The sequence below is a fragment of the Echinops telfairi genome, unplaced genomic scaffold (assembly GCF_000313985.2).
Source record: "Echinops telfairi isolate 266 unplaced genomic scaffold, ASM31398v2 ScPeMD7_11;HRSCAF=52, whole genome shotgun sequence".
NCBI lineage: Eukaryota > Metazoa > Chordata > Mammalia > Afrosoricida > Tenrecidae > Echinops > Echinops telfairi.
In genome coordinates, this window is record NW_022103908.1 from 21,053,746 (window position 1) to 21,078,334 (window position 24,589).

General features: G+C 37.5%; 1 non-coding gene across 1 annotated transcript; it reads right to left on the minus strand.

Moving 5' to 3' along the window:
* Nucleotides 1–22,823: 22,823 nt before the first annotated feature.
* On the minus strand, nt 22,824–22,987 carry LOC115868498. Its single transcript, XR_004045630.1, has one exon. It is a non-coding gene; the product is annotated as a U1 spliceosomal RNA (small nuclear RNA).
* Nucleotides 22,988–24,589: the final 1,602 nt, after the last annotated feature.

Sequence of the window (24,589 nt, forward strand, 5' to 3'; positions counted from 1 at the left end):
CTTATTCACCCACTTTGTCTTCAGCAGTTGTGTCAGGAAGGTAAGCATGTGTGTATTACATATAGCATATCGGTTTAATATATCTGTTAAAATGAATTCTCTTAAATAGATATTTAGTGGGTGATCAACATTTGGGTTGAAGCTCTGTCGTCTTTGACTATTATTATGGACTATTAAGTCCAGACTTCTTGCTGCCCCTGCATTTCAGCAAGTCAGATGTGATTCTCACTTTCTGGAAATATATTTTATCCATAAAGCATAATGGTGAATGAAACTGTGTCTTATGTCTGGTCACACGATCCCTGCATCATCTAAGAGGAATGCAGTGCAGACTGTAATGCGGCTGCATCAAATATATAGCAGCATTCACATGGGCTCAACCATCAAGGTAAGCACAGATACTAAAGGCATCTGAGCAGCCATGTTCACCCTACTGGACTGAATAAAGGGAAGACACTAGATGAGTGATAAGAACATCAATAGAGCACTATTGCATTGCATTAAGTGCATTGCATTAACACAGGACACCCTATATTACTCAAGAATAACAGTTATAACAAAAGGAATAAATAGGATGCAACTAAACTGTGTGACACACATTGCTAGTTTAAAGACCAAGTCAAGTTCAGAATTTTAATAGTAAAAAAGATTGATTTAACTCTTTTCTATCAATCACGCGATATATTTAGGCACTCAACATTCTGTAGATTCCTGATTAACTCATAAAATATGACTTTCTAAAAGTACTCTATTCAACCATGACAACTGTGGAGATGCTCAGGACCAGGCAATGCATAAGTTCTTTACGAATTTGAACTGACTTTATGGATCCTTATAATAAAAATATTCTAACTAATGAATTTATGAGTAGTCACTGCTATTATCCATAGACTGTCCAAGGCTATAAATCTTTCAACTGCCAGACTGACACGTCATGCTTCAGGAGAGCAGCTGGCAGATTCATACCAACATTCTGCTGATTTGAAATGGAGTACTTCAACCAAAGCACTATCAAGTCTTATCAGAAATATAAATATGTAAATGCAATCATATATGTTCTGATCAGCAATCTTCAAACAAAAATCATGTTAAAACTTTTGTGGCAACTCTACCTACCAATCAGATTCTTTTAAGGTATCATGGAAGAAAGTACCACATATTAAATTAAAGCATTCAAAATGCATGACACAACGAACCAGTTTAAAGCAAAGCAAAAGCAATGGGAAAGAGATATTACAGGGTAAGTGAACATAAATAGGGGAGGCTTCAAGAGTGATGCAGAATCAGACTATCTGAACTCTGTGCTGCACCGTGTGCACATGCCTTGTTCCTCTTCCTTCTGCATCCGCCTTCCCTGCTACTGATGTAATTTTGAGGAACCGAGTTGACACTGAGATGCCACAGAGGATGAAGGTGTCTTAAACCACAGCACACTTGCCCAATAGAAGGGAAACAGGAGCAAGTATCACTGGTGGCAACTGTGAATTGTAGATAACCTTATGAGTAGCTAACAATTGTACTGCTGTGTCTTGGGCAGAAGACAGAGTGGATGCTACTATTAGGATGCTACTATTAGGTATGTCATAATTGCTAATTTGGAAGTAATGTGATCTGTGTCTTTTGCTTACTTCTACCATTATTTCATTCATATAACCAATACTAATTTATTTCTCATTTTATTCTTGGCTGAACAAACTTCCAAGCAAAGCAAGTCCATTGCTGTTAAGTGTACTCTGACTCATATTGACCCATTACAATGGAGGAGAACCATCCCATAGGGTTGAACGCAGCTGTACATTTTTACTGAAGCAGAATGCCTCTTCTTTCTCCCACAGAGCAAGTGCTGGGATTGAACTGAGATCTTATAGTTAGCAGGCACTACTCCACCACACTCACAGTTCTATTGCTTTATTTTCATCTATCATGTTTTGCATGCTACTAACTTTATTTTTATAAGCTTTGAGGTACACTCATGTCTCACAAACAATTTATGCACTACTTATACTTCATACTTAGTTCCAAATCTTTATTTGTTCTTCTTACAGCATGGTCTTATAGCCTATACCATAATTGAATGTTCTTAAATATTTTAGAAAATGCAGTTTAAAATATGCAATGGACAACCTGTTGCTATTCATTTGATTCTGACTCGTAGAGACATTACATAACAGAGAAGAACTTCCCCACAGGCTTTCCAAGAGTGTAAATCTTTACTAGATCTGACTGTATATCTTTCCTCACAGAGCAGCCACTGGTGCGTTTGGAAAACAACCTTTCAGTTCGCAGCCAAGCAGTTAACCATGTTACCACCTGGGTGCCTACCAAGCATCTAGGAGATTGTAGTTGGTGCTTTGAATATCTGCCACTGTTGCTGTTTCTCAACACTTTGCTTTCATCATGGAAACTGGTACAACATCCTTCTAACACCTCTAGAATCTTCACCCTAAGATAGCCTACCTTATATATAAAGTCAAGTGTTGATAGCATTAACTTCTCTAACATTGTCTAGAGTAAACACTTATAGATTGAAAAGGTCAATAAAGCATTGTGAAGTGTTTTAGAAACACCTCAAGGGAAACAAAACAAAAATTTTGCATGGATTTTCAACCAGCCGCTCTTTACGGTTGTTTGACTATTTGACTTTCAAAAGTTGGAAGAGATAATTGACATTCCCCACCTTACTCCCCACTTTAGGGAAAAAATCCATGATGTCTGAAATAAATATTTAGAAATAATGAGTGCAAAGTACTGGAGACAGTTGCAGGTAATTGTATTACCATTCTCCAAGATTATTCATCTGCATATACTAACTAAATTTCAAATAGGATTTTTGCTATTAATATAGCCTTAAAATATATAGAAGCATCCTTCTTAATCTTCTGTTTTAAGTTCATTTTATCTAGCTTTTTATCAGACACTAAAGCTAATATCATTGATATAATTTATATGTGTATTTCTCAGGACATTTACTACAGGAGGCTGGACTTCCCTATGTATGCTACAAACATGGTGGGTCAAACACAATGCTAATGACAATGACTTTAACGTTGAGATAAATTCTACCTGCCACAAACTAAAGTAATCATGGTATGTCATTTAACCCACACATCAATTTTGTAATGTATGTCTTATTATCCTCATTTTACAGCTAGTTGACTGTGACTCGTAAAATTAGATGCTTGATAGCAGGACTAATGAGTGACGAAACTAGAAAAAAAAATCTCAGCTGCTTGCAGAGCCTCTGTTTTCCCATTCCTAAATGCTACCTCTGTTCATAAAGTTTGGGTCCTTCTGGGGATGTGCACTTTTATGTTACTATTTCAGGAACTAATATTTCTATAAGAAGTTATAGATATCCATAGCAAAATATCTGTACACCATGCCTACCATTCTATTATGGAATTTTGTTTTACATTATTTATAGAACAATGAAAATATATAATTTAATGAATCCCGATACACCTGTCACCAAGTGTAATACCTACCAATTCATGGATCCACTTGCTTAAGGTATAAAAAAGAATCACTGCTATTGAGTGACCCTGCAGAACCGATGACAATTGCCTGATAGGATTTCCGAAGACGTAACTCTTTATAGAAACAGGCTGCTGTATCTTCTCGCATAGAGAAGCTGGCGTTCAAACCACTGATATTTTGGTTAGCAGTACATTTTATTTTCTTAAAGTAAATACTTACCCAACATTCATGTCACCACACCTTCTTTCATAATTATTAGTTTCTATTGGTGAAATTGCAGAAATCATCTTAACAAATTAATTTGAGCACATATTTCAGTCACATTGTTAAGAGAGAATTGATTTAGTCTGGGTGGACTACAGAAACAAATTTATAGACACGCATGTATATAAGAAATAACTTTATATAAAGAGTAATTGTACATTTTGAAAACATCCCAACCCAGTCCAGATCAAGTATACAAGTCTGATATCAGCCCATATGTATATCTGATACTAATCAATATGTCCTCTTCAGACTCATGAAACACATGCAATGACACCAGATGCAGGAAGATCACAGGCCAGCGGGTGGGAAGTGTTCTGGATCCAGTGGCGTTGTAAGCATCTCAGCGCTGGAAGGGGTCTCCATGTGGCTCCTCCAGCTCAGGTTAGCGCACTAGCAGAGCACTAATGTAGCTCCATGTGTCTTCTCAGCTGGAATGTCTCCCAGGGAGTCTGCTTGTGTCCTGCCTCTAGCAAGCTATTCTTAACACCTCCAAATGAGGTCATCAAGCTGCGACCATATTGACAGGCTAACCTCCACTCCTTTAATCTTAATCCTCTCAAATTGACAATAGATTATGTAACTACCCCAGATCACCCCTTGTCAATATGACACTTCATGCCTTTAAATGCCCCATTTTGGGTATCCAATTTCTATACTGCCCACTTATATCAACCCAGTTCTCTGAGGAGGCAATCATATTCCTTCATATGAAGAATCTTCATTCCAGTTGGAACCTTGTGAAGTCCACATCCATAGGGAATGTCATATCAGGACAGGTCATCCATAAAGTCAGCAGCAATATGCACCAGTTAACAGACTGAAAAATCTATTCATCTGGTTGGGTTCTGGTCAACTCAATGTGGGCTGACTCACCTAGCCTCATCAGGGTACCCATTGGTCTCCTCGCATCTAGACTATGGGCACTCTCACAAATTCTCAACAACCCTAGCCCCTTGTGCTAAGTCATGAACTTCAGACCAGTCAACCCGCTCTCGTCTTCTCCTCTAGTCCCTGTAAACCAGGTCCAAAGATGTCAGTGGCCCGACTCAACCCATCTCTTTATTGCTGCATTGCTCCCACTTCCACTCAACAAGTGGATCCAGGTGGTCAAGTAGCAAGTAGTTCAGCTTGCCCACAGGCTTCCTTTAGCATTTGTCCTAGAGAGGAGTTTTCTTCATGGTTCCAGATTTTTTCCAACTTCTGATAAAAAACACAAGTTCAAGATTCAAAAAGCCAGAGATACTCTTTCTTCAATATGTCAACAACCCCCAGGCAAGTCTCTTGGAATGCAAATGCCCTGAGTGCTCCAAAGCACTGGGTAGGGCCAATCTTTTCAGAGCCTTCCTTGCAGGCCTGTCCTAACCCATTTAAAGATAAAATTTTAATGACTCAAGGCAAGTGGGTTTACATACTCTCTATTTTCATACTTCCCAATAATTATTTCTATCAATCATTATACCAACAATAATAAGCCAAAGAAATCAGTATAAACAAAGTAGAATCAGATAACAAACTCAATTTTTTTAACAAACTCAATTTTTAAAACAGACATGTTCAAACATTATTTAGTTTATCTTAATACTTATCTAAATTACTTAATTGATGCAAAAATATGGGATTAGCCCTCTGACAGCATCAAGCTAGATCCATGCTTTCTGTGTCATTTGACCTTCTGTCAGCCATTTTCCCTAAATGAGCATGGTTTTTGAGAAATGCACGGGGTAATTTCTACCCCTGAGCTCAAAATATACATTACCATTCATTTCCATCATTTCAAATGGGAATAACAAAAGACAACAACCCCCCAAAATTATCAAAACTTTAACTTCCCATATTCTTTCAAGAAAACAACCCAGTAAAATGCATAGACAAATTGGACATCTGGCTAGCCGAAGAAGAAAAAATTACCATGAGAAAGAGGTCAAACAAACATTCATTTTCCATCCTTATGATTTATTTCTGTAGTACCCCACTCCCAAGGTACCATAATGTGTAAATTTGGGTTGACTAGAGAAACAAATTCAGACATGTTTATGGTTACAGGAAAGAGCTTTATATAAAGAGTTTATGTATGTTTATAGGAAAGAGCTTTATATAAAGAGTAATTGTACATTTTGAAAACATCCCACCCCAGTCCAGATCAAGTCTATAAATCCAATATTAGTCCATATGTCCGATACAACTCATGAAACATGCAATGACACTAAATGCAGGAAGATCACAGGCCAGTGGATGGGAAGTGTTCTGGATCCAGTGGCGTTGTAAGCATCTCAGTGCTGGCAGGGGTCTCCGTGTGACTCCTCTAGCTCAGGGCACTAGCAGAGCAATAACATAGCTCCATGTCTTCTAAGCTGGAATGTCTCCCAGGGAGTCTGCTTGTGTCCCGCCTCTAGGGAGCTGTTTATCTCCTTAACACCTCCAAGTGAGGTCATCTAGCTGTGACCTGATTGACAGGCTAAACGCCACTCCTTTACTCTTAATTTTCTCAAATTGACAATAAATTATGGAACTATCACAAGACTAATACCTTGAAAAGGAAATCATGTTCGGCAATGTAGAACAGCTAAAAATGAAAAGACCCTTGAGGAGACAGACTTACATAGTGGTTGCAATGATGAGTAAAGCATAACAATAATTTTGAGATTGGCACAGGACTAATCAGTGTTTGTTCTCTTGTTTGGTCACTACTTGATACCACCTAAAAACAACAGGGACATAACGGTAGTATTAACATAAATGAGAAATCACTTTTTCCTTTAATGACATGTAATTTTAAAATTATTGTTATGTATTTTTTTCTCTTTAGTATCTAAGCTGTCCCAATTATTTTGATTTCATATTGCTCTATATCCATTATTTTTTGTATCATAAACCTCCACCAGACTCAGTGATTCTATTTTTATTTAATTTCAGCTAGGCTTTCACACTGGTCTGGAACTTTGCTGGCATTAGTTCATCAAGGTTGGGCCCAGTCACTCTTACTTTCCTCTGGACCAGGAGCTGCACAGTATCGTCCAGTACTCAGTAAGCTACACCAGGCTGTTCTTATTGTGGGGACAGACTTGATACAGAATTGACAAGTGCTGTTTATTAATTTCTGACTCCATCAGGTCTGGTAGCTGTTCATTTTCTAAGTTTAGTCATCTGATCAAATTCAGAAACAGAGGGAATTTAGGCTCACTCACAGTGAGAAATCATTGACTGCAATGTTACGTGTGAAATGATAACATAACGGGGTGATAGGGAATTGGTTCATTTGTGTGATCTTCCACAGTTCTTATATGTTTTGATAGACATTCTCAAACTTTTGACCTTAAGACTCCTCTTTACTCTTAAAAAATATTGAAAAGCGCCGTTTTTTATGTTGATAATATTTATTAATGTTTATCCCATAATAAAAATGGAATATATGTCTTAAATTTATATTGAGCAATTATTGATTTCATCATTTTCCAGACATTATATATACTAAGAAAAAAATAACGTTTTACTAAGAATATCTCTACAAAATATTGGCAAGAGCCAAAGCTGACAGTATATACTGCTGTAGAGTAGATTCCAGCTCACAGTGACCCAAAGGAGTGCCCCTGTGGGTTCTGAGACTGTAAGTCTTTCTCAGAGCAGAAATCCTACCTTCCTTCCGCAAAGGGGCAAGTTACCCCACCGGGGCCCATAGCTTTGTGAATTCTTCATTCACTAGTCATCATCTGTTAGTGGTATTTGTGAAATTTCTGTCTGCTATGACTTTTCTCATTATAAAAACATATTCAATCCTTACCTATTTTTATTTTTAGTTCTATCTTTTCCCTTGAAATTTAACTGTCAAATTCAAAAATTTTCCAGACTCTTAATACTAGCATTTGTCTTTGTGTTAAAGTATGTTTTGGCTTTTTGTTTAAAGGGAGTATACATGCCAGGCAGAACCCTGGTGGTGCTGTTAGGTAACCTTTAACCTGATAACAAGACAATTGGTTCAAAGCCAGCAGTTGTTCCCTGGCAGAAATATCAGGCTGTTTGCTCCCCTAAAGATATAAAACCTTAGAAGCACTTTCCATGTGTCCCAAAGTGGTCAATACCACTGTGTTCAGGGATGCTGGAACATCCAGATGGGCTGCAAAAACAAATACCTACACTTTTTTTTTACATTATTTTTTAAATCATTTTATTAGGGGCTCATACAGCTCTTATCACAATCCATCATAGTGAATGAGGGGGGGAGTGCAAAGTGGAGACCCAAAGTCCATTTGTAGGCCACTGGACATTCCCTTACAGAAGGTTCTTGGGGAGGAGATGAGCCAGTCAAGGTGCGATGTAGCAACAATGAAACATACAACTTTCCTCTAGTTCCTAAATGCTTCCTCCTCCCCCACTATCATCATCCCAATTCTACATTACAAATATGTCTAGATCAGAGGATGTACACTGGTACAGACAGGAACTGGAAACAGGGAATCCAAGGTGGATGATCCCTTCAGGACCCGTGGTGTGAGTGGTGATACTGGAAGGGTGGGGGGAGGGTGGGCTGGAAAGAGGGAACTGATTACAAGGATCTACATGTGACCTCCTCCCTGGGGGATGGACAACTGAAGAGTAGGTGAAGGAAGATGTAGGACAGGGCAAGATATGACAAAATAATAATTTATAAAATTATCAAGGATTCATGAGGGAGGGGAGAGCGGATAGGGAGGGGGAAAAGTGAGGAGCTGATGCCAGGGGCTTAGTTGGCAAGCAAATGCCTACACTTATCCTGGATTATGTACAATCATACAGATGTTTTTGATTGCCAGAAAGATACCTTTTGTTTCCCTGCTGAATAGGGAGCAGTAAGCCAAGTATGTTTGGGAGCCTAGGATCTATTGGGTTGTTAAGAATCAGAATGGTCTCAATGGCAGTGAATTTCTCATACATATCAGAGAGGTAATGGATAGATACACCAGAGAGAGAGATACTAGACTGACACATCAGAGAGGTAATGGATAGATACACCAGAGAGATATACTAGATAGACACACCTAAGAGATATGAGATAGATACTCCAGAGAGATACTAGATAGACACTCCAGAGAAAGAGAGAGAGAGAGAGAGAGATACTAGATGGATACACCAGAGGGATCCTAGATTGACAACCCAGAGAGATACTAGATAGATCTCCAGTGAGATACTATATAGACACACCAGAGAGAGAGATACCTGATAGATACTCCAGAGAGGTACTAGATAGATACTCCAGAGAGATACTAGATAGATACACCAGAGAGAGAGATACCTGATAGATACTCCAGAGAGATCCTAGATAGATACTCCAGAGAGATCCTAGATAGATACTCCAGAGAGATACTAGGTAGACACACTAGAGAGATACTAGATAGATACTCCAGAGAGATACTAGATAGATACTCCAGAGAGATACTAGATAGATACTCCAGAGAGATACTAGATAGACACTCCAGAAAGAGAGATACGAGATAGACACACCAGAGAGACACATGAAATGCAGACCTCTCCAGCTCAGAAAAGTAGACAGGCTTTACAATATTAAGTTTTCTATTCAAAACTGTCTTCTTTATAGACAACATGCTTAATCATGTAGCTACATATTTAGAGTTTCACAATGTTTTGACTCTTTTTTTTTAAAATCAATTTACTGGGGCTCATACAATTCATCACAATACATAGATCAATTGTGTAAAGCACATCTATACATTTGTTGCCCTCATCATTCCCAAAATTCGCTTGCCTCTTGGGTTCCTAGAATCAGCTCATTTTCCTTTTTTCCCCTCCCCCATGCACCCTTGATAAATTATAAATTATTATTATATCTTATATTACACTGCCCGGCGTCTCCCTTCACCCACCCCTCTGCTGCCCGTCCCCCAGAGAAGAGGTTATATGTAGCTCCCTGTGATCAATTCCCCCTTTCTAAACCCCCCTTCCTTCCTGGTATCGCCACTGTCACCCCTGGTCCTGAGAGGTTCATCTGTCCTAGATTCCCTGCATTTCCAATTCCCATCTGTACCGCTGTGCATCATCTGGTCTAACCAGGTCTGCAAGGCAGAATTGGGGCCCTGGTAGTTGGGGGGAGGAAGCGTTTAAGAACTAGAGGAAGGTTGTGGGTTTCATTATTGCTATACTGAACCCTAATTGACTCATCTCCCCCCGACCCCTCTGCAAGGTATGTCCAGTTGTCTAGAGATGGGCATTGGGTCCCCATCACGCGCCACCCTCATTGACGAGGATATGATTTTTCTCCCCCGCCTTTGGTGTATGAAGCTTGGTCCCTTTGGCCCTTCATGATCACACATGTTGGTGTGCTGCTTCCATGTGGGCTTTGTTGCTTCTGGGCTAGATGGCCGCTTGTTTACTTTCAAGCCTTTAAGTCCCCAGATGCTATAGGTCTCGATAGTCGGGCACCATCAGCCTTCTTCACCACACTTACTTATGCACACATTCATCTTCAGCGTTTATGTGGGGAAGGTGGTCACACAATGATGGTTTTTGTTCTTTGGTGTCTGCTGCCTGTTCCCATCAACACCTCGTGTTCGCACAGGCTCGTGTGCTTCTTCTCTGTGTACTTTGTTGTTTCTGAGCTAGATGGCCGCTTGTTTGCCTACAAGCCTTTAAGACCCCAGACTCTTATCCTTGCTCCTTACTGTAGAAAATCCCATGCTAGTCTATGTCAAAACTTTCATTTTATTATTTTCAATAAAACCAATAGATGTGAGTTTCTTTCATATATAACTGTTGACTTTTTGGCTTCGTACAAGAGAACTGATTTCTCATATTTGCTTCTGAATCAAATATTTACAATATATTTTTGATTAAACTACAATGTAAAAACTTAAGCTAAGGAAATATAAGTATTTAAAACTGAGAGAATATTATACTTGTCTTTTCAGAGGCCTGTGAATATTCCATGATGCTACTTTAGTCCTAACAAATTACAGTTTCCTAAAGGTTAGTTTCAGTTGAAAACATGGTCAACATGAGTCAAATGTATGTGGTTTGTTATATGTATATGCATTGCTCTGTCTCGCATGTTAATGCATTCTGAAACATCATGGGCTATGGTTTAGATTCATTTAGTTATTCAGCCATGCACATTTTCAAATCTTTACATGTTAAAAATTATACTTATTTATATCGCTACCCATCTCTTACCAAAAGTCACTGACTAGTGTGAATCCTAAAGTTTCCAAAATTATTATTTGAGGTTTGTTAACTCAAATTTCAATTATTAAAATTGTTAACAAATTTTTAAAAATATTTTCCAAGGAGCAATTGGGTTACTTTCCTTTTGTGCCCTCTCTGCCAGTTGCTCAAATCTGAATAACTAGAAGTTGACATCAGCTGTTCTTTCAAGTTAAAGTTGTTCCCATGTTCAAAATAGTTCACCACCAATAAAACCACAGCACTGAAGACAAAAATGACAATTTAACATGCCAAAAAACGATTTTAGCAATGCTTTTACTTTTTTTAACACATGACTTCTATAAAGGAAGATTGGGGTTGAATAGAATGAACAATTGTCATTGTCCTGGGGACACTGTCCAGGAAGTGTTGGGCTGCGAATAGCAAAGGCCACAGTTCAAACTCAGGAGCAACTTCACAGGAGAACAAGAAAGCTAACTGCTCCCATCATGATTCACAGCTGGGGAAATTCTACAGTAAGCTGTGATAAATCAGAATGCACTCAATGACGGTGGTTTTGGGTTATTGCTCCCTTAATGACATTGCTTAATGAAATGCGTTTTAATCAATATTGATTAGAACTCAAGGTGAAGAAAACAAAAATCCTCACAACTTGCCCAGTTTGTCACTTCATAGCAAACAGAAGAACATGAAAGTTGTCTAGGGTTTTTATCTTGCTTAGATCCACAATCAATGCTCATGGAACTAGTAGTCAAAAAATAATAGACACATTTTATTGGGTGAAGATGCTGCATAAGACTTCTTTAATGTGTGGAAGAATAAAGATGCTAGTTTGAGGACTAAGGTGAGCCTGAAACAAGCCGTTGTCTTTTCAATAGCTTCATATGCTTGTAAATGTTAGACATTAAATAAAGAAGATAAAAGGAGAATTGATGCATTTGAGTTATGGTGTTGGTGAAGAGTTTAAAATACCATGGATATCCAAAACAACAAACATTTCTGTCTTGGTTGAGTTACAGCCAGGATTTTTCTCAGCAATGAGGATAGCAAGACTTTTTCTCACATATTTGGAACATGTCATCAGGGGAAGCCGGTGCCTGGAGAAGGACATCATGCTTGGTAATGTGGAGGAGCAGGGAAATAGAGAAAGACCCATTATGATATGGATTGTTGCAGTGGCTAAAATCAAACATGCCAATAACTGTAAGGCCACTAAAAGACTGGACAGTGCTTCATTAGGTCGTACGCAAGGTAGCTAAGGGTCGAAGCCATCCTGCAGCACCTGATAACAATAGTAAAATCTGAGGCTGTTTGTTGTCTTAATTTCTAGTACGCCATCAGAAGTTTAAGCCAGCGCCATATTGTCCACATCAATGAAATGTCAATAAAGTGAAAAAGGAAAAGTAACAGTTTTGATTTTGAGACCTCCTCACCCTTAGAAAACATCTTGGGATTTGTTGATGCCTTCTTGTGTTTTCTTTGACATCTGGATGGGTACCCTGAAAGGCATTCATTTTGCTTTTTGACAGCTAAGGAATTTTAAAGTTTATTTCCTGTGCAAGATAATCTTTTAAATATATATATATGCTTTTAGGATTGTCTATGAGGGATGTTAAACGGTTTGGGGAGAATAGGATTAAAAGATAATGCATCTCAGATTTCATTTTGCTTTAATTTGCAGAGTCCATAAATAATGTGCTAGATAAATACTTTAAAATGCACAAAAGTGATATATTTTGATTTTGTATAATTCATGTTTTTAACTGGTAACTCTCATGTTAAAACAATTGCTTATTATTGTTTAAGTATAATTTTAGCACTTTGATAGAAAACTTTAACATTGTGCACTTTGATCATTCACTAAATTTGAGGTGAATGGATACCATCCCTTTTTAGGAGAATTGAGAAATCAAGAACTCTGAGCTCTATTTCCCTCTCTACTGTGCTCCTTTATCTGAGATAAATAACTTCAATTATATAATGAGAAAATGGTAGTATTAAGGCAGATAATTCCTGTGAAAGACATGTGGAATACTCCTGTGAAGTACAGAAAGTTGCAAAAGCAATCAGGCTGCTGATGTCAGTTTAGCCAAGGGTGGTAAGCCCTATTTCATCAACTACACTTAACCAACTGGGTTTTTACATTTCCTCCAAAGCACTTTGCACATGTCACAGCACACATTAGCGAAGTCTAAATTTCAACGTAAGGCTCCATGTGTCCTTTAATAGCATACATTTGCTAACTGTAGCCAAAAAGCAGGTTTCCATCAGGGACTCTGAAACTCTTCATTTACATAAGAATGGGAAGTTAATTGTGTTACAGATATTCTGGTTTCCCCATGGAGTTCATTAGGCATGCTGAACATGCTGAGATTATAACTTAACTGTCACTTCTGAGAAATTGGGAAAATTCAACCTCAGATGCAACACGGTTGGCAGTAACAAGCATAATTTAATGTATGCTAGTTCATCTCTCTGAATCAGAGATGGTCTTTCATGGAAATATATAATCTTTATTAGTTCTGTGTCCAATGCTAAACATGAGGGATGAAATAATACATCAGCCTTTTCACCTGACCTGTTCCTGTTCCTAAAAATATGGGCACATTATCCACAGGTTTAAGTAACAAAAAAAAAAGAAAGAAAGAAAGAAAAAATTATGGTACTGTGAGATCAATTGAAATGCTTCATTTGCAGTAATAAATGTTGTAAGAGTTATTAAGACAGAAAAAAATGAATGAAGGCATTATAAAAATTAAATATATTTATGAATTCTAAATAAAACCATGCTATATATGTATTTGCACACACAAAAAATAAACCTCCCAAGTCACTGCCATCGAGTCAATGCTGACTCACAAAGACACTCCAGCGGGTTTCCAAAATTATCAGTATTTATCAGAGGAGGAAGCCCAGACTCTCCAGAGGAGCTGCTGGTGGTTTTCAACTGCTGAGCATGCATGTCACAGCCTAGTGCACTGCAACTCTACCACCAGGGCTCTGTGTATGTGTGTGTGTGCCCCACACCAAAACCATCACTCTTGAATCTTTTCATAGTTACAGCAGACACATAAAACAGAGCAGAAATTTCTATAACAAGTGCTTCAAATCCTCCTTAATGTCTTCACTCAGAAATTGATCAAACATGCAATCAAGACACACTAATAATTATTGGTGACTGAAATGGAGAAATTGAAAATAAGGAACAGTAATTGGATAATAGGGTCTTGGTAATAGAAAGGAAACTGGAGATCCCACGATATAATTTTTCAATACCAACTATTTGTACATAGGAAATACCATTTTTTTCGACAACACAAAAGGAAACCATACACCTGGACTTCTCCAGATGGAATACACAGAAAACAGATGGACTATATCTGTGGGAAGCGACAGTTGAAACACTCAATGGTTAATCAGCTAGAACAATCCTGTAGGCTGCCTGTGGAATAGATGATCAATTGATCAAATGCTAATTCAGGTTGAAAATGAAGAAAATTCAAACAAGTCCACAAGAGCCAAAATATTACCTTGAATCTATCTAACAGTAATGGCAGAATATCTGATGAGCTGTAGAAGGACATTAAGACCATTTTTATGAAGAAAGCAGAAGGTCATTAAAAAGACAATAAAGAGAGAAAATATCAAAGTGGATCTCAGAAGAGATGGAAACTTGTTCTTAATCATAGCGTAGCTAAAGCAAATGGAAGAAAGGAGAAAGTCAAGGAGCTGAATAGAAAATGTCAAAAGACAACTTGAGAAGACAAAGTAAAATATTATAAAATATGCAAATACCTGGAGTTAGAAAATAAAAAATGTAGAACATGCTTAGAAAGAACTGAAGAATAAACTTAAGACTCGAATTGCAAGCTTCAAGGCCAAATATTGATTGATATAAAAAGCACCAAAAGAGAATGGGAAGACTACACAAAGACCTGTACCCAGATGAGCCAGTCAATAACCCACCAGTTCAGGAGGTGGCAGATGAGCAAGAACCAATGGTGTTGAAAGAAGTTCAAGCTGTGCTGAAAACATTAGCCAAAAACAAGGTTACAGAAAGTGGGGGGATATTTCCGCTCACTGATGAATCACTGAAAATACTTACTGGTTTATGCTAGGATGTTTGGAATAAAGCTACTTGGCCAACTGACTGGGAGAAGTTTATATTTGTGTCTACCCCACAGAAATGTTAGCCAAAAGACTGCCTAATTTCTAGAACAATATCAGTGATATCATATGACAGAAAAATTTTACTGCTGATTATCTAACCATGGTGGCAGCAGTACATTGACAGGGAACTTCCAAAGGTTCAGGCATGATTCAGAAGAGGTCAGGGAACAAGGGATATCACTGCTGATATTACATGGATCTTGGTTCAAATCAGAGAATACCAGAAAAATGTTTATTGGTTTTTATTAATTTTTCCAAGGCATTTGACTGTGTTGATCACCACAAACAATGGATAACCTTGAAAAGAATGGGAATTTCAGAACACTTCTTCTTCTTGCTCATACAGAATTGATATATGGATCAAGAGGCTGTTGTGCAAACCGAGCACGGGAATGCGGCCTGATTGAAATTCAGGAAAGGTGTGCAATGGTATCCTTTCACTCTCAGTCTCACATTTCACCATTTGAGATTTATATTATATATTTATTATGTACTCATCTTAAACCTTCTGCTACACACACACACACATGAAAACATAGCACTTTAAATGTGCTGAGTTTAATTTATATATCACCAGCATTTCCATTTATTTTATAAGTTTTTACTAAACAACACATTGTACTATGATGTGTGTGTTTATAGAAGGTATTTCTCCAAGTATCATGCAATGAACATTCATATGACTACATCACATTGTATCAATTAGAAAACACAATTTTATTGCCATAATTTAAATACTATAATCAACAGTATGGAGCCTACGTGATATAGTGGTTACTGGGGCTCTAATCTGCTTGGTCTGCATTTGAAAATCAGTAGCTCCCTCCTTGGAGAAAGACTGGGGTTTCTACTTCCTTAAGCAGGTAGTCTCAGAAACCCACAGGGGGTCACGATTGAGTTTATAATCAATGGTTAAAAAAAGAGTCATTGTGCATACTTTCTTGTCTCTGTGTATGAAAGTCTGAAGTTAGAATTTGCAGACAAAAATATGTCATTTTTGATTTAACTAAAACTGGCTCCCATTTTCATTTTGGTTAAATTATTTATATTAATACTTAATGACCTGATAACACCAATTTTTGTTTAATTTTCAGTTGCTTTCATGGTTATTAGGGTTAAAGTGTACTATTTTGTTTCTTTGACTGATGGTAAAATTAGACGTCTCTTTATATTTATGTGCTATTCACTTACTTATTCTAGAAATGCTGTTTCTCAGCTTTACTTACCTTTCTTCTGAATCCTACAAAAGAGCCCTGGTGGAACTGTGGCTTAAGCATTGGGAAATTAACAAAGTCAGCACTTCAGACCGACCAGCAGCACAAGGGGAGGGAGCTGCGGCTATTTGCGCAAGTAAAGATTTACAGTCTCAGAGACAGCCAGATCTAAGAAGCAGTTCTACTTTGTCCTCCAGTGTTGCTGGGACTCTGTTGACAGTGGTTTCACTTTGGTCATACTTATTTAACTTGTTGATTTGTTGGACTTAACATATATTACAGAGCTTGACGACAATATTCATGGGAAATATCCATTATCTTTCAATTTCATGTTTCTACAAACTTTTTGAATTCTCCTCATATTCTATATATTAATGTACTAATATTAACATTGCATGCCTATTAATTTATTATATTTTATTTATTGATACTTTTAAATATGCCCTTTCAGTCTGCCTTTGCATTTGTATTTTCATATGATGTTATACATTATAGTTCATTATTTTAGCCTATTCTCAGTATGTTTAGCTTTCTTTTTATGAAGAAAACACTCCCTAAATTGAATGGGTACTGTTCACAATTTCGAGGGTTTTTTTCCTCTAGTATTTATTTCATATATGTGTCCACTTGCCGCTTTTGTCACTGCCACTAACTGCCGTCGGGCTGATGCCTCCTCCAAGCGACCCTGTAGCACAGGAGAGAAAGACCCCGTGAGCTTCTGAGAGAGACTGCTTACAGGAGTTGAACGCAGAGCAGCGGGTAGTTTTGAACTACTGATTTTGCAGAGTGCAGACTGTAACCACTAAGGCTATGATCAATATTAGCTCATATTTTAATATTTATACATTCCCCACATATTTTATTCTGAGTTATTGAATTCTTACTTCATCCTAACTTCAGAATGAGCCAAATGGGCTGTTTGAGTGTATATTTCCAGGAAGCGAGAGAAGCAAGGGAAGATTCCTCAACAGGAAGTAACCTGGCTATGGTTATGTACTGGAGCAACTGCAGGAAAGACAAAGCTTATGGGGCTTTGCATCAGGATGAATAGAGTGTAGAATTTATAGATGATGTTCTAATGAATGATGTGCAAATAAAAATGCAAATGAAAAACTAAAAATAAGTTTTAACCTTTGACTTTTCAAAAGTTGATAGCACTTTGCACTGACTTTGCTGGCAGATTCATCATAAGTCAAAGGTTAAAATGAGGTTTGGCTTTGTTTTTGTAGTTCTATTGGTATTTGTGGGATATTTGTTCTAGGACCATCATACTCCAGACCAAACTTACCATGTTCAATTCCTTTATATAAAATGACAAAATATTTGCAAAGATCCTCTCATATACATTAAATAATCTCCTGATTACCAGTAATGCTGAATATAATACAAATGCTTTGTAAACAGTACTGTATACACCCTCTTTCCCTTTGAGTAATGACAGTCACCACTTTCCATGGAATATTTCAATCCAAGTTTGGTTGAATGCATGCATGCAGAACCACCTATTCCACCCCAGCCCCACAAAACACCACCACTGAATATGAGAGTCTACTGAATTCTTCTTGAATAAATAGGGTGAAATCTGTTTATAGGTAACTTCTTGGAAATTCAACCGAACCAGGAGATTTTTGGCAATCTTCATCCTTGTTGGTGCCTTTATTGTCTCTAATTGCTCGCACATTTACTGGGCTGAAACAAAACAAAACAAACTAACATCTGCCTATTAAAAAGTACAAACTGTAAAACAAAATACATTCCCACATAACAGATGCTCATGAAAACAAGCAAAAGAAGGAGAGAAGTAGAATAATTAGTGTCTCTAAAAGACACGTGTCTGATTTCTTTTAGACTGAGACTGATTTCTTTGGGACTCTAATTTATGGCATTGTGTTTATTCTCGTGAATGATTGTATATTATTTTGATTATTGCTGTGATTGCTGTTGTGTGAAATGAACTTGGCAGTCCCTACATAGCGCTAATTTCCATTGTTCTGACACAGTGTGACGCACTGGAATCGATGGCAGCAGAGCAATTGAAATTGGATAGAAAAAGTCACAGTAGATTTATGTTCCCTGGACACACATTTCCTATTTTATAGCCAGGAGAAAACTGAAATGGCTGTTGACTTGCCTGGTGAATCACAACAAAGCATGTAAAACAGGCTGATGGCTTGAATTTCTTAAAGTTTATCTCCAAGAAAGATATATGGTATTGCATATATTTTGCTCTTATAAGGAATGTATAATACAGTTAAAATAAGAGACTTAATGGAGTTAGAAATGTACTTATTATCAGTATTTGCATTCTAATATGTATTGTGCTTTAATTTCTTATAACTAAGAATATTTTAATACACTTATAGTTCCTTATGGGGCTTATTTAATTAAAATATTAAGAACCGGTAGATTTAGATGATATTTTCTATTAAATTTCCTTAATGTGAACCTTTTATGTTAGCAAATATATCTTTATCTTATAGTAATAAATACTATTTAACAAATAAACCAAAATTTCTTCAAATTCACAAAGCTTTAAAGAATATTTGCAAGCCCATACTTTAAGCAATTGTATTTCTATTTTAAAAGCTCTTTCGGAATTAAGAACTGAAGTAGATTCAATGTTGGGCTGCAAACTGCAAGGTCAGCAGTTAGAACCTACCTGCCAAGGGTAGAAAGGGGGATGTTCTCTGTTCCCGGAAGATCAGCAGTTTCAGAAACCCAGAGGCAATTCTACTCTTTTCTGTAGGGTGATATGTCTGGTTCACATCTTTTTTTTTTTTTTTTTTGCCCAAGATTGAGATTTGAAAACTTCACTATGCTTGAAAATACACAAAAGACAATAGGGTCCAATAGGTGGCCCCTTCATGACCCGACCAAACATCAAGCTTAAAGGCATTTTCTGTTGGTTCACTCTCTTTGCCACACCCCACGCTCATTGATCTGTTTTAGTTAACATCATTGTGCTAGAAGCAATCAGTTATTTTCAGTTTACCTAACACCAAGGCACCCATTTATTAGTTCTTGGGAGCCTGCAGACAGTAACTGTCATTTTCAGAAATCAAATTAAAATTCCTATTACAAGCCTAAGAGGCACCCCAGAGGCATAGAGGGCAACTCCTTAGTCTGCTAACTGAAGGGTCAGAATTGGAAAACACCAACCATTCCTCTGGAGAAGGATGAGGCTTTCTGTCCCCATAAAGAGTTAGACTTCAGTTCTACTTTGTCCTATAGGATTGCTGTGAATGTCTGAGTTTGGCATCCTTTGCTTATTATAGTGGTTCTCAACCTGGGGGTCGTGACCCCTTTGGGGGACGAACGACCCTTTCACAAGAGTGACATCTAAGACCATATTTCCAATGGTCTTAGGAACCGAGAGACCATCAGTCTCCAGGCGACTCCACCCACATGTAGATACGCCCACAAACTGGGTCACCACAACATGAGGCACTGGATTAAAGGGTAGTGGCATTAGGAAGGCTGAGAACCACTGGCATATTACAAGCTTTATATATTGTCTATCATCCTTATGCAGTCAATGCCTAAACGGTTCCTGATCCCATCAACTTCCACTACACCTCTCCTGATGCCAGTTATTTCCTGGGCTTTGGAACACTCACCTGTGTTGACGCAACATCAGTATAGTCTTTTTATCATGGGCTCAGTGGGTGTCAGCCTAGGCACGTGTGATTTGCTGCCACTCACAGCATCATGAAGGCTTGGAAGAGGCTTATACATTTTACTTCTATATCCCTTTTGTTCTTATCAGTGAAACAATTCCAGAGCTAACAGAAATGAGCCGACAGCATTTGTATCTCTGTAACTTGATCATCTTCTTTCCCACAATCTCACTGAGAAGTAATACTTTTAAAAATCATTTTAGAAATATGAATTAAAATAGGGGTAGTTCACGTTTTGAAATGAAATATTATTAAATGATAATTTTATATATTATTGTAATATTTCAATTACATAGTTATTAGTCACTCTCCTTAGAAAGGTTAACTTTTTTTCAACGTTCATATGAAAATAAAACACAAGCTTATACAAAAGATGTGCTCATATAATTGCATTTTAAAGTGTGGCATAAACAATGTCATTCATAAATATATTAAATTCAAATATTTAATTTATATTTATGATGTCCCTTGTCCAATGAAATTAGATAAGTTTACCATCTGTTTGCATTTTAATTAATCTGCTAGAAAATTAAAAGTATATCTTATTCTAAAGTGTTGTAACTATCATATTGTTTTGTGGCTATAGAAACAAAGTTAGTAAGTTTAGGGAAAGAGAGTCTAGATTTCTCAAAACACCAACACTTTAAAAAATTCTCACCTCCATTGAGTCAAAGCCAACTCACAGTAACCATACAGGATAGGGCAAAACTGTCTCTGTGAATTTCTGAGACAGTAAATCTTTCCAGGGGTAGAAAGCCCCCTCTTGGCCCTGAGGAGAGGAGAGGCTAGTGGTTTCAAACTGCCAACCTTGAGGATTGCAACCCAATATATGTAGCCACTACTCCATCAGTGCTCTTATACTTCTAATAGCCAGTGATTTTTCAATTGAAAGTGACATATGAATAATGTTAAACATTTACTTGAAAATCATATATTTCAAATTATAGCTAAGTGTCTCCTAGAAACACCTAAATTGTACTCATTACATTTGAAGAGTTCACCTGTAGTCTGACCATGAATACAAGGTGGGGCGGGGGGCGGGGTGGGGGGGGGGGAAGGAAACTCAACTCTAACTTTGTATAATAAAACACAATTACCTGCTGCTACAACTAGAGGTCATGTCATTCCCCTTTAACATAAAAATCTATGACATTGGGATTGGTTTCAGGATATGGGACCCGAATGGAGTGCAGTGCCTAAGTGCATATTAAGTTATCATGGGCCAATAAGGTGGTCCTCAAATAACTTACCAATTATGGAAATTTCCACATTCAAAGTACGTGCTTGTTAAGGTTAAACCATTAAACACTGGTGAAATGAGAGTTGTAAGAGAGGGAAATGAACATGTTAGACCACCTTCCACAACTCCACAGACGGATTCTTAGAGAAAGGGGTTGTTATTTTTTTCTTCTGGTCTCTCTGAATTCTTACAACTATTGTAATGATAGTGCCAAAATGAGGACTGTGAGTCATCTTTTCTGTTTTTTAATTAACAAGGTATTTTATCTCCATGATAGTATTTCAGATTATCCTTTCCATTAGGCTAGAAATAACAACTACAATATTTTCCTCAAACTAAAAGACTACCATTTCTCTGATGTTTTCAGTCTGTTCCCCAGAAGAATGTCATACTTTCATATTAGAAAGGAGTTCTAAAAATTAATATTTATATTGTAATACACAAATGTTAAGAGTCCCTGGTGACATAAAATTTGTGATTGTGCTAATTGAAGGGTTGCAGAAGGCTTAGTGGAATCGTGGGTCACATGTGAATTTCAACCTCAAGGTCAGTCACTGGTTCAAGCCAACCAGCTGCTCCTCAGAAGAAGAGAGGCTTTTCCTCTTGTACAGGTTTAGAGCCTTGGAAGCTCAGCAGGGGCTGTCCAACTCTATACTTTTTAAAGTTATTTTTAATTAGTTGGGATTTAATACATATAACACATTATTCCATATTTCAATCGCATCAAGCAGAATTGTCCAATGGCTACCACAATCAGTTTCCAACCATTCTTTTTCTACATGGACTCCTTGATATTGTCTCCCATTTATAAGGTCACTATATGTCAGAATTGACTTGATAGTGAGTTTTGGGTTTTAATTCACCCAGCCATTCCATGAGAGAAGGCTCGGGCCTAAGAATTAAAGTCTAAGAACCCCTAAAGAACAGTTGTATTCTGTCTGAAGTAACTACAAATCTGAATTATCTCAACGGCACAAAATAACATCATACAAAACCTACATCAACTTTCAATGATCTAGAAAATGAAAATAAATACATGAATTCATACAGGCTGTCTCTAAGCGTTTATAGCAAATGCATATTATGGAAATTGAATGCTTGGATTTCATTACTTGCACCAACATACACTTTTGTACTTGGTTGGTGGTGTTGTGTCGGTTCCGATGCACAGTGAACCTGTGCACAACTGAATGAAACACTCCTCAGTCCTACGACATCCTCACAATTGTTCTTATGTGTAAGCCCATTATTGCAGCCATGGTAGCAATCCATCTCTGTTTATGTTGTTCACTCCCCTCTTTACCAAACGTGATGTCCCTTTCCAGAAATAGGTTTCTCCTGTTGCTGTGTCCAAAATATTGAAACAAAGTCACACTATCCATGCTTCCAAGAAGTACACTGGTTGAACTTCTAAGACATATGTGTTTGTTCCTTTTACAGACCATGGGACTTTCAATATGTTTTGCAATCACTATAATTCAAATCCATTGCTTCTTCCTCAGTGTTCCTTATTCGATATCCAGCTTTCACATACATATGAGGTTACTGAAAATGCCCGGGCATGAGAGAGTTATAGCTTAGTCATAAAAGAAATTGGCTTGATTTTCAAAACTATTTTTTTCCTTTTTTAGGGGAAGAGTGAGAACACAGTCCCCCACTACCACAAATTATGCAGTCAAGTTTCCCACATTTGGGGAAATCGCAGGGGTCAGCACATCCTCAATGAAGTGGATGAGCCTTGCCCTGGGAAAACCACCTTCTGGCTCATGGTATCTCCCCTGCCAGGTAAGTAAGATTTTCAAAGCTTTAATGAGGTCTGGTCCAACAGATTTTCTTAATTCATTGTGTGCTCTCTTCATTCATTCCATGAGTTTTGATTGGATTTCAGGATTTTTGTTCTCTTTCCATTAAGTTGTAGTGTGTATTGAAGACTGTAATGCTTGATCTTCATCTTCAAGTGTATAATGGCCTCCTCACTTTCAGTAAGTAAGGTGGGTCACCTGCATATTGAAGATTGTTAATGAGTATTCCTCCAATCATGATGCCCATTATTCTTAAAACCAAGCTTCTTAGATTATTTGATCAACATACAATTGAATACGTGTGGTGACAGGATACAACGCTGATGAACAACTTTCCTGATTTTACACCATGCAATATTCCTTTTTCTGTTCTTGCAATCGTCTCTTGATCCATGTTTAGATTTCTACATTAGCATAATGATGTATTTTCATTCTCCTAAAGGTAGTCCATAATTTGTTATGGTTCACAAAATCAACTGTCTTTGCACAGTCATTAGAAGATAAATAAACATTTTTCTGGTATTCTCTGCTTTGAGCCAAGATCCATCTGACAGCAGAAATAATGCACCTTGGTCCGTGTCACCTTCTGAATCCAGACTGAATTTCTGGCAGTACCCTATCAATGTACTGCTGCGACTGTTGTCGTGTGATCTTCAGCAAAATTTTACTGACATGTAAAATCCATGATTATGTTCTGTAACTTGCCCAATCTGTTTGGCCCACTTTCTTTAACATGGACTGAAATATGCATCTCTTCCAGTCAGTTGGGCAAGTCACTATCTTCCAAATAACTTGCTGCTAACCCATGAGTGCGTCCACTGCTTCATCAGCTGGTTGAAATGTTTTTGGCAATTCCTGGAGATTTGTTTTTGACTAATGCCTTTAGTGTAGCTCTGTACTCCTTCCTTCAGTACCATTGGTTCCTGTGCATTTGCTGTCTCTTGAAATGGTTGAATTTTGACTAGGTCTTTTTTGGTATAATGGCTCTGCATATTCTTTTCATATTCTTTAGATACACCCTGCATCATCAATATTTTGCCCATAGACTTTCAATATTGCAACTCGAGACTTGAAATTTTTCTTCAGTTCTTTCAGTTTAAGATACACTGAGTGCATTTCTACCTTTTAGATCTTTGCCCATTTCATTATAATACCTTACTCTTGTTTTTAAGTTTCCCTTTGACATTTTCTCTTCAGCTCTTTTACTTCATCATTTCATTTATGTGGAGTAGCCTTAGCTACACAACAAGTTTCACAAGTTGTAGGGAGTCTTCTGACATCCATACTTTCTTTAATGTGTTTTATTTTTAAATGGCTCTTTGTTTTCATGTATAATTTTATTGCTGTCATCCCACAACTCTTCAGGTGTTTTGACATCAATGTCCAGTGTGTCAAATATGTTCCTGAGATGTTCTCAAAATTCATGTGGGGATCCACTTGAGGTTGTATATTGGTTTTCATGGACTTGTTTTAATTTTCTTTATCTTCAACCTGAACTCACATAGGAGAAATTGGTGGTCTGTTACACAGTCAATCCCTGGCCTAGTTTTAGCTGCTGCTATTGATGGAGGATTTTCTGCACTCTCTTCCCAC